This window comes from Sorex fumeus, unplaced genomic scaffold (assembly GCF_029834395.1).
Source record: "Sorex fumeus unplaced genomic scaffold, SorFum_2.1 ptg000037l, whole genome shotgun sequence".
Lineage (NCBI taxonomy): Eukaryota > Metazoa > Chordata > Mammalia > Eulipotyphla > Soricidae > Sorex > Sorex fumeus.
In genome coordinates, this window is record NW_026606094.1 from 46,842,817 (window position 1) to 46,861,127 (window position 18,311).

At 38.2% G+C, this 18,311-nt stretch overlaps 1 pseudogene; it reads right to left on the reverse strand.

Moving 5' to 3' along the window:
* Nucleotides 1-14,451: 14,451 nt before the first annotated feature.
* On the reverse strand, nt 14,452-17,593 carry LOC130027680 (kelch domain-containing protein 3-like; annotated as a pseudogene).
* Nucleotides 17,594-18,311: the final 718 nt, after the last annotated feature.

The window sequence follows — 18,311 nt, forward strand, 5'->3', positions numbered from 1 at the left end:
CTAAGTCTTATTTCCACAAAATGATTCAAGGATTAGCTCAATTCAAAAAAGCCACCCAGTTGTAGATTTACAAATTTTTGTGCTTGAATAGCTTTATCATCCATGAGATATTTTAAGGCTCTTTGGACATTTGGGCAGAGATTATGGTTTAGTTAGTAGATTATCATATTGGATTTAAGCTTACTGACATGAATAACATAATAAAATGTAAATATGATATTTAAAAAAGCCACCCACCATTTCTGCTTCTTTAAGTGCTTAGCTATATTCTTTCTTGTATTATCCAAAATCAAACTCTCTCTGGTGGGCCCTCTCCATACTTCCTAAACAAGCTCTATTTTCTTCCATTCTAAAGCGATATTCATATCATCTCTATAAACTGCACCATGAGCTCTTGTCAATGGGAGCTCTTGTCCTTATGCTTTTTTCCTCCACAAAGCAAAATTAAAAAATCTTCAAAGCATTTATTATAGTCTATTCCTACTATTTCTCAGTCCATTTTAAAAGTATGATATGAATTGTTCTCCATAATCTCATGTCTATTCCATGATAACACCACCAAATATTTAGTTAAGTGTTTGACCACCTACAGATGAAATTTCCTAGAAACCCTTGCAGTTTTGTGTCCATGACTGTTCTGACAAATAGAATGCTAACGCAAGTGATACATGAAAGTTTGGAAAAATTATCTGGAAAGGAGAGGATGTGCCTTCTTGGGTTTTGCCTCCTTCCTTTTAGAAGTGATTCAAACCCTTGGAGCTGTCTTGGACAGAAGATGGACTTCGGAAAGTAAAAGCACACATGACAGAGGAATCTAAATTATAGCCTCTGATGAATGAAACAAAATAATGTTCCATTGAATTGATTATCCCCAGGTTTATTAAATTTGAACGATAAACATACTTCTTAGTTAAGTCATTGATACTAACAACACTTCTTGTCACAATCCTAAATTTCTACAGCAGTTTGTCAGTTTTTTCTTTTCTTTTTTTTTCTTTCTTTTACTTTTAGGGTCACACCCAGCGATGCACAGGGGTTATTCCTGGCATCAGGAATTCACTCACTCAGGAATTACTCATGGCAGTGCTCGAGGGACTATATGGGCTGCTGGGAATCGAACCCCAGTCGGTGGTGTGCAAGGCAAATGCCCTACCTTACCTGTACTATAACTCCAGCCCCAGTCAGTTCTCTCTTATCCCTGACAGTGTTCAAGCTATCAATGATACCTTCTAGGTGGAGACTGCCAGAACCAGCTGTGGTGGAGCTTAATTGTGGCTCTATGCTTAGGGGTCACTCCTGAATATACTCAGGACATAATAAATGGTGTCAGAGATCTAATCTGGGTCAGGGACACGCTTGACAATTACCTTACCCACTGTACTATCTCTCTTGTCCCAACAATGATTATTTTCACTAGTTCTAAGGTATATATAGTCCTAAGATATATATAAGCTTTCTCTGGCATTATCCTTTGGACTTCTAAACACTATATCACTTGATATTTTATGAAAATTTTCTTCTGTCTCTCATTTTTTAAATCAGAATCTTTAGTCACAGTTAAATGTTTCACAGTTAAATCAGTTGGGAAGTATTGAAAAAATGCTTATGCCTGTGCCCTGGTCCCAGATATTCTGATTAATTCATCTTAAGTGGCATTCTTCATAAGCTCCCCAAAACTCTATTCTTAATAAGCTCTCTAAGAACTCTAGCAAAGTTCCCCAATATTCCCATAAACAGTCATTGCCTTAAGTTTTACTAAGCTGTGACCACTGTAGATGCTAGATTCTTATTTTCTGCAGAGAACATTTACCCTGAGAGATGAAGAGAAGCTCATCTGTTCTGAACTTTGGGTAGTAACTAAACACTGGTAGCTTTCTAAGAAGTATTGCATAGATACAGACATATTCATAGCAAGTGGGCAGAATCTCTGGAAATAACATTAGCATCTCATGATTATCATACAGAATTTTTAGTTGTCTTCAATAGCCCCCTCTCCCCAATATTATTTCTCTTTTTTTGATATCATCTAAATTATTCTTCCCACTATCCACATGGTTGTAGGAACAAGAAATTTAAGCATCTTTTCTAATTCCTTTAATTTCCTAAGGTACCCTGTCGTCATTCAAAACATTTAGTTTCTTAGTACCTCTAACATCCTCTTATTTCTCTTCATTTCCTTTGCCATTTCCTAGATAAGGCTAACAGTCTTGCTCAAACTGTTTTCTCTCCAAAGGTTTATTCCCGTCCAATCCTTTCTCAACACAGCAGCTGGGGTGAACACTATAAAACACACATCAAGTTATGACATTTCTGTGCTTAAAACCCTTTCAGGTTTCCCCTTTGGGATGGAAACCAAATGCTTTTCCCGGGCCCACCAGAACCTTGATGATATATTCTTTTAATAGTTGAATTTTCTACACACTTAACTCATGACTCATCATTTCTCTCTGCTCCTACACTGCTCTATTCATAAAAGGGAATATTTACATTTCTCTGAATGTATGTTTTTTCCTGCACTGACTCCAGATATATTGAAATGCTCATTTTCTTACCTGGTTAACAAATAATTCCTAATATCTCTGATTGTGAGGAACTTTGTCTTAATTACAGCATCTATACATAGACTTTTTTCACAATGTCAGTGATATAGTCTGTAACAAATATTATTGCCCACTTACTTCTTGATTGTTTTATATATTTGTGAATTTTCTAGGCATCACAATGAAAAACACATCAAAATAAATGTAGATTGGGCTATGTTTGATCTAAGTTTCCTAGCTCCAGACTCATGTTCTTTCTACTTTCATATTCACAGCTTCTACACAGAACTTACAAAGCAACTATAAAAATAATGATATTCAAAGCCTATTTCTTTAATACTTTGAAATGTTTTCTAGGTTATCATGGTCTTTTATATGATTGTGACTTATAACAACAGTTTTTGGATTTAGTCATCTAAATAGCATAAGCAGTTGGTCAATTAAACTAATTTAGTGATTTTTTTAAGGGAACATCAATTTTCTTTTCAGATAGTACATTCAGCACTATGTAATTCTAATTTTACATACCAGAACATTTTTATCTTTCCATGTAGACTTGAAAATTGAAAGGTGGATTTTCTTGTACTTTGCTTGCTCAAATTACATAAAAATTCAACTCTAAGAGACAAGGATAGTTTTCTATTAGAGATCAATAAATAAAGCAAATGAGTGGAGATGGTTCTATATAATCTAATAGTATGAATACATTGATAAATATACATTGTAATATTTTAAAGAAATGCAAGAATAAGGGGATAGGAGGAAAGGGTACATAGAGTAAAGAAAAAGAGAGGAAAGAAAGGAAGAGAAAGAAAGAAAGAAAGAAAGAAAGAAAGAAAGAAAGAAAGAAAGAAAGAAGGAAGGAAGGAAGGAAGGAAGGAAAGAAAGAAAGAAAGAAAGAAAGAAAGAAAGAAAGAAAGAGAAAGAAAGAAAGAAAAAGAGAAAGAGAGAAAGAGAAAAGGAAGACTGGATTCTGGAGAAGAAAAGAGTGGGTAGAGGAACTTCACTGGAAGCTGAAACTGCTTCTGCTAGTTCAAATATAAGAAGAGAAGTTTCTCAGATGTCACCCAGTACCTATTGCAGCCATCTTGATCTGGAGCTTAAGGCTCTACTAACTTTATGAGTAACTCCCTATACAATAGAGAATAAAGAAAACCAAAGAAACAGGTAGAAAAATTGATTGCTACATGGAGTTAGTCATGTAATGTACTCATTTCCACACCCCTGTCTGAGTTATTTTCCCCAGTGACTCATCTGGTCATGACCAATCAATACTAGGATGAAAAACTACAGTCCGAGAACTTACAAGGTATTCTTGTCCCTTAGTTCAGAGACTGCCAGGTAAAAAGAAACTAGGTATCTAGAATAATAGATATCTAGAGGATCAGGGGAGGGGTTGGGGTGGGGGGCAGTTATTTCTTTCTCCTAGATAAAAGATCTTAGAATTATGAAAAAAATAAATAGCTACTTGGCAACCTTTTTGAAAACCACCTTTTAAAAATGGGGCCAGACAAATTTTACAACAGGTAGAAAGCACTTGCCTTATACCTGGCTCGCAAGTCCTGCCAGGAGTGATCCCTGAGCATAGAGTCAGAAGTGAGCCCTGAGCACTGCAGAATGTGAAGAGTGTATGTGTGTGTGTGTGTGTGTGTGTGTGTGTGTGTGTGTGTGTCTGTGTCTGTGAGAGAGAGAGAGAGAGAGAGAGAGAGAGAGAGAGAGAGAGATCAAGCATTGAACAATTGACCATATATATTGACCTCACAGGCTTCTATCAATTTCTAGAATGTCTAGTCTATCTCAGTTTTGAAATATCTGGAATGAGTGCTCAAATGAGACAATCCCGTGATTAAGGTGACCCCTGCAGGACAAATTCAGTATATTTTACTACTTCCCTCCCCCCTCCCCCATGCACAGTTTGAACAAGTCAACATGATGTTAATATGCCTTTTTTTTTTTTGCAGGATGACAGTAGGGTGGGGGGAAGAAGAGACTTATTTTTCTAAAAATTTTTTTAATTGAATCACCGTGAGATACAGTTACAAAACTGTTCGATAGTGTTTCAGTCATACAATGTTCTATCACCCATCCCTCCACCAGTGTACATTTCCCAGCACCTACTTTTCCAGTATCCCTCCCTTATGCATCCCTTTCCAGCCTGCCTCTATTTTGCTATGTTCGGGATTTTTAGTTGGTTTTTTAAAAAACTGTGGGTCACTTCATAATCTTTACTAGAAATAAAAGTTTTGATAATTACTGATGTAAGCACTGAAAACAAAGTATTTTATAGAAAGTTCATTGGCATAGCAATGTGCCAGATTCTTGGTTTCTTCCCATTAATCATACTTTAAGACTTTACTTTTTGAAGAAGTAAAATCACAAAGGTCTTCAATTCTTCATGTCTTGGTTTACTACCTCAAACCCTATGTTCTTAGGTCTAGTTTCCATTTTATATTATAATCACTGTCACTGTCACTGTCCTCCCGTTGTTCATCAATTTGCTCGAGCGGGCCCAGTAACATGTCCATTGGAGACTTTGTTGTTACTGTGTTTGGCATATCGAGTGCGTCATGGGTAGCTTGCCAGGCTCTGCTGTATGGGCGAGATACTCTCAATAGCTTGCCGGGCTCTTCGAGAGGGGTGGAGGAATAAAACTCGGGTCGGCCAAGTTGGCTGCGTGCAAGGCAAACGCCCTACCTCTGTGATACTGTCATCCTTATTAATGTGTTATTCACCAAAAGGGTTCTTAAAAGAATTTAAGGTTAAATTATTAGGCCAAAGGCTGTCAAACCTAATACAATCCCTAATACAATTCCATCAAAAGTGAGTTACTAAACAACTATAGCTTATCAAATACTACCTCAAACAAAGGGAAAATTTCAAAGATTACATCACTGTGAAACACTAAACGAACTAGAGGTGATGCTCTAATTACTACTACTATGTTTCCCAATACAGTGCTGCTTTAGTTACTACTAGGATAGTTTACTATTAGTCGTAACTATTCTCATTTCTGTGCAGTTACTATTTTATGTTTCCAATGGAGTTCTTAGTACATTTATATCTCCCTTTCTCAGTCAGTAATTGAACTGTCTACTGAATAAGAGTGATTAATGTTACAATTTATTAGACATCCCTATAATATTTACTTTTTGTCAATATACCAAAATCTAAATACTTATAAATTTCTTTAAGTCCTATCATTATAAAAAGACACATTTAGATCTAACCACGTATATTTATCACCTAGATATTGAATATTTTAAATAGTTAAGACTAAACTCCTCTAGAAAGAGAATTTTAGTTTTTCTATAGTTATGAGTATTTCTTCTTTTCTACTTCAGCCTTTTATCTAACATGTTAGTGAAGTTTGGAGCATTTCTTAAGATGCATATATGGGTAAACAAATAAGTATGTCAGTTTGTGCCCATTTTGACATTCTTCATTTTTCATTGTCATGCAGTTCTAATTTTTCTTAAAAATTCAACACTTATTCATAAATCTTAACCCCATATACTATATATATATGGGGTTATAGTATATATATAAGGTTGAATCCATATAGTATATATATAAGGTTGACCTCTGTTTCTCCCTCAAGAAGAGAGATTTTACTCTGATGTGGACCATCAGAGAGCTAAAATATTTACACCTACATTATAGGAATACATGATTGCGATTCAAGTCTATTGTGAAAGAATATGGTCCTGAACATTTTGCCACCTGCGAAGCTTTAAAATTGTCAAAGATTACCACAGAAAGTGAATCTAAGATGCAGGGAAACTGGGGTCGAATAAGTGAAAAAAGAGAGAAAGAAATCTTGAAATCCCAAATTGCTCATGTTTAGCAAAATATAAATTTATTCTCTCTTTTTTTGTCACTGAGAGATGTTTTAATCCTTCAGGTAAACAAAAAAACTAAACTGGAGTCCTGGTACAGTCAGTAGGGCCCTGGCTTTGCAAGCTGCCAACAAGGATTTAATCCCTGGTATCCCATATGGTCCCCTGAGCACTGTCTGGAGTAGTTCCTGAATTCAGAGCCAGGAGTAGCTCCTGAGCATTGCCATGCGGAAGCAAAAACTAAAAACAAAACAAAACAAAACAATAAAAATCCTCCATAGTCCTCCTGGGCCTTCAAGTAGTGGAAAATGCTTGATCTCATTTTTAATATGGAGTTTAAAAATAAAACCGCATGTATATACATTAAAAATATCATATCAATTAATATCTAATATCTTGATAATTCATTATATTGAAAAGTTAAAGTAAAATTGGAATTACCATACTTTTCTGGTGGAAGTCTTAAAATGGTACAATCTATGTAATAGATAATTTTTAAATATTTATCAAACTTATAAATGCATTTACATTTTAACTTCACTTCAGGATTCATTCTACAATGATGCTTGTGCATTAAAAATAAAACAATCAGGGGGTATGGTGCCGCCAGCAGGTCAATCTGTACCTGTGAGGCGAGTGCATCAGCAGCCTCATGGCGCCTTCAGACTTCCAGATACCGCCAAATTGCTGCTGTGCTTTTGGTCAGACTCCAAAAACTTGGGGCAAAGTTTACCAAGAAAGTAAACGGCCAAAAGTTAGGTATATGGGAAACATACCCACAAACATACCCACAAACTCAGCTATATAATTAGAGGCATGGCCTCTCTGGTTCCTGATTGAACTGCTTAATGGCCATGATTCCAGAGACTCAGAAACAAATCTCGAAACCCAGCGGCTTTTGGAAGAAATGCGTCCGATCCCTGCAGTAGGTTACCAGTGCTGGGCCAACCCAGGTGGGAATAGGTTTCGTGCCTTGCCCTGTTCCCCTAGGTGGTCCAGTGGCCGCCATCCTTCAGAAGCCACTGGAAAGTCAGTTTTGGACCCCCAGTGATAAGACACGCAGGGCCTCACGGGATGGGAGCGGAGCTGGGCCTGTCCTCCCCACCCCAACGAGACCCCAAGTCATCGCCCATGAACAGCCTCTCTGGCTCCTGATCAAGCTGTTTAATGGCCAAGATCCCAGAGACTCAGAAATCTCAAAACCCAGCAGCTTTTGGCAGAAATGCGTCCAGACCCCGCAGTAGGTTACTATCACCGGGCCACCACAGGAAGGAAAGGGTGTTGTCCCTCCGCCTGCTCCCCCTTGGTGGCTCGGTGGCCGTCATCCTCCAGAGGCCATTGGACAGTCAGGTCTGGGCCAGCAGTGATGAAACTTGTTGGGCCTCACAGGATGGGGGTGGAGCCGGTCCTGGTCTCCCTGTCCTAACGAGACCCCAAGTCATCGCCCACGAATGGCCTCTCTGGCTCCTGATCAAGCTGCTCAATGGCCATGATCCCAGAGACTCAGGAGCAAATCTCGAAACCCAGTGGCTTTTGGCAGAAATCCCTTCAGATTTAAGTGTTAAAATTTCAGAATTTCAAAATCACAGGGCTTTACTGCAGCCACGTGACATCATATGTTATTCATAACCAGCAATAGAACCCAAATTGTCGACTGTTGCCTTTTCGGCAGATCTGAGTGTTTGGATAAAATCTCAAATAATAATGGTGGGTCTGGTGTCAAAATATTGAATGTGATCAAAGTAGAGAGAGAGTAATATGGAAATCATCTGCCCCACAGGTAGGGGGAGGGTGTGGCATGAGGGTTTACTGGGGATGTTGGGGGTGGAGAATTTGCACTGGTGAAGATATGGGTGTTTCATTGTATGACCGAGACTTAGACCCCAAAGCTTTGTAACTGCTCGCATGGTGATTCAATAAATAAAATTATAAAAAATGAAAAAAAAAGTAAGGTGGAGTTAATGCACAATTCAATCAGCTAATCAGTGGCTGAATAAATAGCAGTACTCCTACATTGAAAATAAAGTAATAAAAAATAAGTATTGGTAAAGGGAAATGTGTTTGATGTTTGCATGACCGAGACCTAAACCTGAAAGCTTTGTAACTTTTCCCACAGTGATTCAATAAATAAATAAATAAAAATAATAACGTAAAATAAAATAAAATAATCATACATATATCATAGCATTGTTTGTAAGCTAAAACATGATAATCTATCCATCAATTAGGCACAATTATCATGGTGCATAAGAACACAAAAATCATGATGCTATAAAAAACAGAAATTTTATTCAGTGCTAAATGTGGACATGACTTCATGATATGTTACTAAAAAATTTAAAGTGAAGATATTTGTGTGAAATATACTTGTAGATATTTGTATAAAATAGGAATAGAAAGGATTATCTTTTTATACTTGCTTATATGGGCATGACTATTTCAGGAAGGACAGAAAAGATGAGAAAAATAGAAATATTTATTCATTTCATATGGTGGTGAATAAGAGATTTGAAAGTAAGAAACAAGGACCGTTTTACTGTGTACCTTTATTATATTTTTAAATTATTAGAACTACATAAACTCATCACAGGTATCTTAAAGCATGTGTTTAAAGGAAAGATTGAGGAAGTCAGAGTGAGATTCTGGAATTCTACAAAGTACTTGAATGCTGGTGCTGAAATGTCAGGTGCATAACAGAAATGAGCAAGCTTTCTTCCATCTTCTTAAATTTCAGCTCTGCAGAACAGCTGGAAGTCACAGCTGATAGTTCATGGGGATATAGTGTCACCTATAGGACACAAAGAGAATCTTCCTTTTAAAAAAAATTCTTTTTTTTTTTTTTTGAGAGTTGACTTGGTGTGTCCATAGGGTAGCAGTTGGTTTTCCTCTAGCATTCTTAGACAAAAAACATTTTGTAAATTAAGTAGATTTACTGTCAGATACTACTGGATACTAATCCTGACATATAATTTATTGTCTTTGTTGCTTTTGAAAAAGGTACTTAAATGTTTTAAAAGTCAGTTTCTTCACTTGTAAATATGTGGATAATAGTGTCTACCTCATGTTGATACTTACTAATGTTTTTAACTTATTTTGTTGCCTATACAATACTAATGTTACCTCCCACCAATTGCCTGTAATAGTTCAGCTCCTTAAGGCAACCTTGGAATCTGCAGAGAGAGAAATTGAAATTATTTTTCAGTTGTAAAGACTATACATAGTTTTTTTCTATGCTATATTGAGAGAGTTTTAACTTGCAGATTTTCTAACATTGCATGTTTAAAATTGCTCAACCTTATTCATAGTAAAAGTATGAACTTAAAATGAGAGTATTTCCCTATAATATTGACAAAAATAAAATGAAAACTGATTCGGCACTATGTTGGTCAAGCTGTGGGGAAATAATTTGCATTTCTGGTGAGAATGTGACTTAACAATGTCTTCTGAAAGCAAATTAAGCACATTTGTTAAATTGCAAATACATGTAATCTTTGACCCAGCAATTACTCTTATGTGTAATTTGTCCAAAAACATATGTCCATGCATGTAAGGTGACGACAGGACAAGGTTATTCACTGCAATATTATTTGCACTTGCAAACAATAGAAATCCACCTAAATGTTCATCACTGAGGATCAGTTTTATTCATAGTAGAAGACTAAATCTATTTCAAAGAATATTTCTTAAAACTTAAATGAAAACTAAACTCTTTAGTTTATAAGCTGTTTAGAAAGGAAAAGGAAACAGAGAACTGTAGAAAGACCAACTGTGTATTAAAGGGGAATCAGGAAAAGAATCTTTATTTATATTTGTTTGTATATTCATTAAAATCTCTGGAAGAAAAGGCAATAAATGAATTATCATGATAAATGCTATAAAGACATACTGGTAGGTAAGAATCAAAAGTAGAGAAAGATTTCTTTTCAGGGAGGACTTATTTTACATTTTGATTTTTGAATTTTATAACTATATAGACAGATAAAGTTACTAAAATTTTAATAGAAATGAATTTAACATATGTTGTAGCTATTAAACTCTAACTCATGAATGGGGGGAGGAGGTGATCTTAAGAACAAATTGTATACAGATGGAACTCTATTCAAGATTTTAGATTCTTCCCAGCATTTTGAGAGCTCAGACTGCAGAACTAGAAGTAAATACTCTTTTGTTATGGTGGCATCTACAGGACAAACAGGATATTGCTTTGAGAGGTGAAAAAGAATGAATGGGAAGCAGCTTCAGAGGTGTTTAGCAAGGTATACAAGAATGATAAAACAAGGTTAAACAAGAATGATGATTTTTTTCTATTACAGTTGTTAGTTATTCAGTTATAAATTTTCAAAGAAGCATCTTGAAACTTTGATCTTAAAGCTAAACATCCTTGGTTACAAATAGTGGATTTGTCATTTATTCTGTTACTCCCAGGTACATGATTTATGGTAACTTAACTAAAGCATAGACACTAAAGCATAGTGTCTAAATATGAAGAATATGAATATACAGTTTGTATTTCAGATTTATGACTTACAGTGTTTTAACCTTGCTAGCTAGAACCCCCAAATATAACTAACACAGACTGATCACTCTACTTTCAAGCAATCATGAAAATCCAAAATTAATACAACAGGAAGAATGCTGTGATAGATGCGACTCACAAGATTCTCCTACTACTCAGTCTCAACTTCACAAAGACTGTGAAGATACAGGTCCACAGGATCAAGGAGAACCTTCAGAGAACAAAAAAGAGCAATCAGGCTGACTAAGGAGCTTTAGTTGCCTCCAGGTCAGAGATACTTTGCTTTCAGTCCTGTGTATCATGAGAGGTGCTATGGACCAGAGGCCATGCTGAATCATTTTCTGTTCTCTCTACCAAATGGGTGTTTTGGGAACTAGAGCGAGAGTACAGAAGTTAAGGTATTTTCCTTGCTTATAACCTTCCCCGGTTCAGTCGTCTATATCCCCAGGAATAATCCCTAGTATAATACTTGGTGCTGCCAGGAGCACCACTAGGTGAATTCAAAACAAAACAAAACAAAACAAAAATCCCCAAACCAAGTAAAACACATCCAAACAAAAATTACCCCAATTGAGTGGGTTTTTTTATAAGTATCTTGTTCCTTGTCTGTTCCTTTACATGTGTTTTATAATTCTATGGAATCATAGATTCTTCACCAAGGGGAGCTTCATAAGGACATGAGTATATATGTTGGGTAGGAGATGGCAAGGAAATGAAGGTTGTGATGGATGTCCCAGTGAGCTTTAAAGCTAGAAGTTCTGCATTTACCCACTTTTCAGTCATGAAAAACAAGTTTTCTCTTGCTTATACCATAAAGTTGGACTTTCTATTTATTACTTAGAAGCAAAAGAATTATTTTTTTAAAAAAAGCTTTTAACCCAAAATATATTCAAAAGCAATTATAATAAGTTTTTTAAGCGAGGTGCTTTTTTTTACTGATAGATTGGCAAAAATCCACATACTGTTGTAGTCAAGCAGTGTGAAAATAAAACAATTTCATACATGGCTAGCAAGAGCATATGCTGTTTCAAGCCCTGTGGTGAACAATGTGGAAATGCCTATAAACATTGCAAATGTATATGTTCTCAGATACTTTCAGACATACTCTCACACATACAAAATAGACTATATATAACTACTCAGTTCAGTCAAACTTTTAAAAGCAAGAAATTATTGTATATCAATTAAAAACTGAGTCATAAGTTTAGGTGCATCTTTATTGTGGAGATACTCTAATGCTATGGAAAAAGAAAAATTCTTTGTACAAGGGTCTCCAAGATGATATGTTATATAGAAGAATCACAATGGTGAAAAGTAAATTTTGTGGTACCCTATCATACAATAAAAGAAAAAAGTCAAAATATTTTCTAATATATAAATGAAATAACTGCGGTTAAATAAACTAGTAAGTTAGATAGCTCTTGATCTGAATTTGGTGAAAGGAAAAAGTCATTCTATTCTTTTAATTTTAATGTGTTCTGTATGTAAGTTTTACCTTAAAAATTAAATGAATTAAAATGTCGTATTTACTAACTGGTACTTATGAACTACAGAACAATAAAAACTGGTTCTGGATCCTAGCACTGAGCGGCATAAATTGAATGAGCCATCTTCCTTTATTCTTTAAAACGTTCAATCTGTTGCTGCTCTGTGAGATCATGCTGCAAACCTGGAAATAGATGACCTGTGATGAGAGTGGCACCTGCAGGACAAAGTGAGAAATTCTCTAGTTTATTTTCCATATATATTTGGAGAACTGTAGGGAAAAGGATAGAGAAATTTATTGGGGTATGGAGGAGAGGTTGTAATACAAATTTCCCATTAGAATTACTAGACATGAAAGTTTTGTTAAAATGGAAATTTTGCAAACTATTATAAGGTACATAGGGAAGCAGTGTGTAAAAATGAGTAAAAGTAGATTCTCTGGATACCAATACTGACTTTGTTATTCCAGTTTGTATGACTTCAAGTGAAACAGCAAGTTATCTGAGCTATAACATATACATTTATTAGGAGATACTAAGAATAGTTAAGACAGATTCACAGTGGCAGCGCAGCAAGTAGGGTGTTTGCCTTGCATGCGAAAGACCTGGGGTTTGAGTCCTGGCACCCTATATGGTCCCCTGAGCCCCACCAAGCATAATCCCTGACTATGGAGCCAGGAGTAAGTCCTGAGTACTCCCAGGGAGGGAGCAATAAAGAAGAAAGGAAAGAAAGAAAGAAAGAAGGAAGGAAGGAAGGAAGGAAGGAAGGAAGGAAGGAAGGAAAAAAGATCAGAGTCGCACTTGATGATATCTTTTGAGTGCTTGGATTAAGGTCTGTTTTCTATGTGAATTTATTTTCTTCTTGATTGCTTACAGCAAATCAAATTGCATTTTCTAAAACTTTTATTAAGTTTTTACCAATTTACATGAAACTATATTATGTCCTGAAACATAAAAAGAAGAGAGAAAATTTTTGTACCACACCCAGCTGAGGATGCTGGGGTTGTTTGGTCAAGGTCAGCTGCAGCAAAAGCCTTTACCCTTGTACTATCTCTCTGGCCCTCAGGGTATGTTTAAGGCCCAGCTCTTTGTGAATTTTGGGTGGGGAGAAGGGAGAACATTAACATTTATTCAGTAGATTGAGAAAATCAGAACCCTCTATAAGGTGAATGAGCTTCATCTGAATAGAACAAAAGACTAACTGTCTCTAACAGCTAAAGAGTATTCTCCTGTCAGTGGTTTTCAAATGGAAATATCAACATATCAACAATTCCTGGATAGCAGCTTCCTCATACCTTTGTGATTAAAGTGGGACTAATGGTCTGCAGATTTTGGATTTCCCAGACTCAATAATTACATGGATCAATTATTTTTAAATTTATTTAAATTTTTAATTTTAAATCTTACACACACACACACACACACACACACACACACACACACACACCATGCTGGTTTCATTTCTCTGGAGAACTCTATCTAGTGCACTATTCTTCTTAAAAACTTATTAGATTCTCTCCAGTTAAATTCCTTGCATTTTCCATTTTTCCCCGCCTGTGGGACTCTTGAAAAATACAGGGTAGTACAAGAGGGATGATAAAAACTGATCAAACAAATTAGGCTCTTAATTGTTCTGGACACAGTTTGTAAATTTTTTTTTAATTTGAAAGAACAAATACCCTTTAATTATATGTATCAAAGCTACAAAACTTGAAACGTGTGCATAGATTTACCAGTACAAACCATCAGCTATAAAAATTTGCTTCTTCTTTCAGGATTTTTTTGGGGGGTGGGGGGGTAATTCATTTTTATAAAATCTGGGCTGCTGAGCGCTTCAGAGTACAGCAGCAGCTCCAGGAAGGGTGAAATTATCTGCTGGTCCTGCCTCCCGGGTCAGGGAGAAGGTGGTTTTCATGCCAACAGCTGTTAACTCCCCTCAGCTCCCAATCACTTCTCATGGCTCAAGCAAAGGGGCGGGGATGGGAGGGGAGTAGGGGTGCCGGAAGCTCCCGGGACTCTGACTCTGCTGGCTTCTCCCTTCTTCCCCTTTCTCTTCCTTTCCTTGCACAGGGGCCTGGCTGGCTTGGGGCAGAGCAGAAGCCAAGGAGCAGTTAGAGGGAAGTGGATAGGACAGAGCACCATGGGGAAGGGTCCCTCGGCCCAAGTGGGGAGGAACCTAACCTGCCCCCTTACAGCTCCCCAACTGAGTTCACAGCACGGAAAAAAAAAAAACACCTCTAGTCCAACAACTAAACAAGGAGGTATATCAAGTCCAGGGTCCAAGGGGACAGGCAGGTGAGAGATGGGCCCGGGTCAGTGAAGATGACAGCAGGCTCAGGAGGGGAGACGGCAACATTTCCCCCTACCCATGGGAGAATACGATGGGGCGACTGATACTGCTGTTGGTGGTCATGGCATTCAACTCCCACCTGATGTGATGGGGCAAACAGGACTGGTCCAGGTTATACTGAATGACCGCCAGTTTGCACAGAGTCTTCAGACTAGGGCTAAAGTCCAAAATGTGTACGTCAGAATGATCTATGAGGTCAAATTCATCTCCCAGGCCCTCCTTGAGAGTGGACTGTTACCCCCAAAGAGGACAATCTTGTCATCAACAATACAGCAGCACTGGCGTCGACGGGGACAGGGCCCCTTCCCCTTCGGTTCAATCTTTTTCCAGGTAAAGGATACAGGGTTAAATTTCCAGAGGTCGTGGAAGTGATGGTTCAGCCTTGCATTATAGCCACGAAAAATGTACAGCTCCCCATTGTAACCAAAGGCCGAATGGCTCCTCCTGCCTTCCAGTCCTCTGGCAGCACTAGCGTGTGCAGACAATTCAGCCAGGCTTCAGTCTTGGTGTCAATGACTCGGATGCGGTTGCAGTAAATCTCACTTTTGTAATGGAAGGGCCCAAAGCTGTCAGCACGGCCCCTGAAGATTTACATGTGGTTGCCCAGCATGGTGGCGGAGTGGGAGTCCCGCCAGTGTGCAGGGTTGCCCTTGGTACAGATGAGGGTCCAGGTCATGGTGCTGGTATCCAGCTTGTGAATGTCATTGGAAAAGCAGCCCGCCAGCTGCTCATAGCCCCCCAAAATGTACATGATCTTGCCCAGGACACAAGCCGAGTGCCCATCCGGGGCTCCAGGAACTGTTCCTGACACTCAGGGTGTGGACCATTTGTGAGTATTGACATCAAAGGAATAAAGCACGTTGCACGTGCATTTAGCATCATTCCGCCCACCCCAAAGGAAGACCGTGCCATCAACCAGGACAGTCGAGTGTCCATAGCACATGTAGGGTACCACAGGAGCCTACCCGCGGACAGCAGGTCTCACCAGGGACAGCTTTGTCCAGCGCAAGGACACTGTGTTGAAAATGTGCACATCTCACAGAACATTTTCTAAAATAGACCATGTGCTAAGACACAAAACATACCTCAATAGAATCAGGAAGAGAGAAAGAGTATCAACAATCTTTTCAGATCACGATGCACTGAAAATAGAAGAGAATCACACACAGACTCGCAGAACCAAGTCAAAAAATACATGGATGGGCTGGAGCGATAGCACAGCGGGTAGGGTGTTTGCCTTTTGCGCAGCCAACCCAGGTTCAATTCCTAGCATCCCATATGGTCCCCCAAGCACCACCAGGAGCAATTCCTGAGTGTATGAGCCAGGAGTAACCCCTGTGCCTCACAAGGTGTGACCCAAAAAGAAAAAAAAAACCTGGAGATTACACAATGGAATACTATGTAGCTGTTAGAAAAGATGAAGTCATGAATTTATATACAAGTGGTACCACATGGAAAGTATCATTCTAAGAGAAATGAATCAGAAAGAGAGGGACATACATAGAAAGATTGCATTCATCTGGGGAACATAAAGTAACAAAATAGGAGACTAACACCCAAGAATAGCCAAGATAAGTACCAGGAGGTTTACTCCATGGCTTGGAGGCTAGCCGCACATGCCAGGGGAAAAGGCAGCTCAGATAGAGAAGGGAGCACCAAATAAAGGGTATTGGGAGGATCATCCCAGGATGGAAGATCCGTGCTGAAAGTGGACTGTGGACCGAACATGATTGCCACTCAATGCCTCTGTTGCAAACCACAGCACCCAAAAGGAGAGAGAGAACAAAAGGGAATGCCCTGCCACAGAGGCAGGGTGGGATGGGGAGAATGGGGCATGGGAAGGATATTGGCATCGGTGGTGGTGGATAATGGGGACTGCTGGAAGGATGGGTATTTGATCATTGTATAACTGAAACCCAAGCACAAAAATTTGTAAGTCTGCAACTGTACCTCATGGTGTCTCACTAATAAAAATTTTTTAAAAAATGTGCACATCGATCTGCCATTGTGTCTCATAGTCCTCTCCTGAGCAGTAACCCCCTAAGGAGTAGACTCAGTGTCCCACGGCCACGGTGGCATAGTTCAGCCTGCAGGATCTGCCCTCCAGGTGCACTGTCCACAGGAACATCCCCTGGCCACTGGTCACAGCAATATGTCTCCCCCACCCTCCCCCAGCCTGCTGCTTCTGCAACCTGCCAGGCCGGTCCCGGGTGGGGCCATGGGTCCTTGAGCTGCCTACAGCCCAGAACCCATTGGGCTCCAACCAACAACTCCAGAGTCTCTCTTTCAGGATTTTTAAACTGTGACAGGCCTGAGAACAGAGCTGAACAGCAACAGATATCCTATGGTTATAGTGACACCTTCAGGACAAACAAAATGCTTTCTGTTGATTTCAGATTTTGTGTGTGTAACCTGGGAGAATATCAATGTTGAGTCCCAGACAAAAAGAAAAGTTTGGATAATTACTGATGAAATAATACAAAAAGTTTTGTTTGCATAGGTTGTAATGGGTAGGAATTGCAAAGCTGTGAGAAAAATACGGTATGCACACACTATGTCCACAGTTTTCACTGTATCACTTGGATAAATCAGCTTCCAATGCAAACATTAGTTTCTGCTCATCTTCATTTTTTTGCACCTGCAGATATGCCCCTTTTGCAGAGATGGGGTAATGTTAGAAAGTGTACATGTAGTGTTTTAATTTGGGGGTCATGTATACCATTTTCAGTAGTCAGTAGTTCAGTATATTCTAGTACTTTCTTTATCTCTCATTATGGAACTCACAGACTGATGGCTCTCTTCAACTCACCCTGTTTCAGTTTCACTGTACCTTGAAAATTCAGCATTTTTAAACTTTCCAAAAGCATGCTTATCAAGCCAAGCAGAATACTACTTTCTTGAATTTCTTAATATCTGATCAGCAGTCTGATATCATCATTCCTTACTATAGTAACATAGTCATAATTTGAAATTCATGATTTGAAGCTATTAAAAAATTCTTGGTGTGCCTATTTTTTTTTCAAAAAAAATACCACGCATTATGTTTAGAATTTTAAAATAATCTGACACTAACATGCATGGATCCACATAGCAATGCGACATTTTCTCCTCCAGGACTCTAATTAGTCTTGAGTCTGATATTTCTTCACATTCAGAAAATAAGGATGCTTCTGAGTCTTTGTTGACCTTATTTATATACATGTTACCTGAGTGACCCTGTGTGTATATCAGACTGAGATAAACCAGCATTTGGAGAGTTGGAAGAAATTCATTTTATTTCTTCCAGTCAAGATCTGAAAGAAATTAATTAGTGATTTTTAAGCCATGAATACATTCTAAAAGTTTCATAATAATAAAAAAGAATACTTACTAAGGCAAACAAATAGGCAAGCATGGTTTCTAAAGTAATGTATCACTGTATCACTGTCACTGTCATCCCGGGATTCATTGACTTACTTGAGCAGGTGCCAGTAGCGTCTCCATTAGTCCCAGTCCTGAGATTTTAGCAGCCTCTCCTTACTTGTCTTTCCCAATTCTGCAGTATTGGAGGCTCTTTCAGGGTCAGGGGAATGAAGGCTGTTATTG